General features: G+C 40.6%; 1 protein-coding gene and 1 long non-coding RNA gene across 2 annotated transcripts in view; both read right to left on the bottom strand.

Moving 5' to 3' along the window:
* The window catches only part of LOC123522605, a 7,722-nt gene extending 6,559 nt beyond the window's left edge, over window positions 1–1,163 (bottom strand). Inside the window, exon 1 of the long non-coding RNA XR_006680846.1 lies at window positions 305–1,163. This is a non-coding gene — a long non-coding RNA (uncharacterized LOC123522605). The remainder of the gene's footprint in view (window positions 1–304) is intronic.
* The window catches only part of LOC123522586 (complement factor H-related protein 4-like), a 128,887-nt gene that overhangs the window by 52,538 nt on the left and 74,792 nt on the right, over window positions 1–1,557 (bottom strand). The gene's annotated exons all lie outside the window — the stretch shown is intronic.

The raw sequence follows: 1,557 nt of genomic DNA, 5'->3' as shown, positions 1-1,557 counted from the left end.
ATGTTATTTGAAATATATAAATATAAAGATTGCATTTCAGAATCATATTGCTCAATACTTACTAATTTCTTCTTTAGAGAAAAAAAGTCATGCAAACATTGTGATTGTTGCTACTGCTGTTAGGAGCTTTTCAGTTGGTTGCAACTCATGAACACAAATTGGTTCTAAGCAAATCAGAAGGAAACACGGCCACCTTGCCTCGTCCAGGGCAATATAACAAATAACATTTGTATTGTCTTTGAACCCACTGTTGTGGCCACTCTGTCAACCCACCTCCTTGTGAGTCTCCCTCTTTTTCACTGACCTTCTAATTCCCATGCAGATTTCCTTTTCCAGGGACAGTTCTCTCCCAATCACATGCCCAAGGTGCATAAGGTAGTCTGGTCTGTCTTGAATTCTGGCTGTATTTTTTCCAGGATAAGTTTATTCTTCTGGTAATCCATGGGACTTCCACTATTGTTCTCCAACACATGAATTTAAATGCACCGATTCTTCTGCAGGCCTCCTTATTCATTAGGCATCTTTCACATGCTTATGAGCCAATTGAAAATGCCATGCCTTAGGTCACAATACCTGATTCCTCACAGTGACATCTTGCTCTTTCACACTTTAAAGAGGTCTTAAGCAGCAGATTTGTTTAATGCAGTGCCCCCCTCTTCTTTTTGACTGATGCTTCTATGAGTGTTGGCTGTGAGTTCAAGCTAGAGGAGATCAGTGATAACTTCAATCTTTTCTCCGTTTAACACAAGGTTAACAGTTGTGAGGATTTTTGACTTCTTTACTTTGAGTTGTAATCCACACTGAAGGCTGAAATCCTTGATCTTCACCTAGGGCTTCAAGGCCTCATCTCTTTCAGCAAGGAAGGTTCTGTCACCTGCTTCTCACAAGTTCATAGCCTTTTGCAATCCTGATGTCGGGTTCTTCTTCACATAGTGCAGACTTTCATATTATTTGTTCAGAATGCTGGTTCACATCATGGAATATCACCCCTGTTGCACCCATTCCTGGTTATAAAGCAGGCATTATTCCCTTGTGCTCTTGGAACCATGGCCTTTGGGGGCGGGCGGTGGGGTGGTGGTTGTACCGGTTCCACAGGAGCACAAAGACGTGTTCTGGAATTTTGATCTTTCCCAAATGCTATCCATTGTTTGTTATGAAGCACACAGTCGAATGCCTTTGCATAGTCCAGAAAACACAGATAAACATCTTTCTAATATTCTCTGCTTTCATCCAAGATCCATCTTGCATTAACAACAAAGTGCCCTTTGTCTTAATCTCACCTGAATCCATCTTAAATCTCTGGCAACTCTTTGTGTATGTACTGCTGCAATCACTTTTGAATAATTTTCTGCAAAATTTTAATTGTATGTGACATTAATGGTATTCATGGACAAATCCTGCTTTCTGTTAGGTGATCTTTCTCTGGAATAGGCACAAATATGGGTCTATTCCAGTCAGTTGGCCTTGCACATTTCTTGGCATTAACTGGTGAATGCTTCCATCAACAAGTTGAAGCATTTCAGTTGGTATTCTGTCAATTCCTGGGGCCTGATTTTT

This window comes from Echinops telfairi, unplaced genomic scaffold, assembly GCF_000313985.2.
Source record: "Echinops telfairi isolate 266 unplaced genomic scaffold, ASM31398v2 ScPeMD7_7424;HRSCAF=8462, whole genome shotgun sequence".
NCBI classification, from domain to species: Eukaryota; Metazoa; Chordata; class Mammalia; order Afrosoricida; family Tenrecidae; genus Echinops; species Echinops telfairi.
The sequence above is the reverse complement of the archived record's forward strand: the minus strand, read 5'-3'. Positions and strand labels throughout refer to the sequence as shown.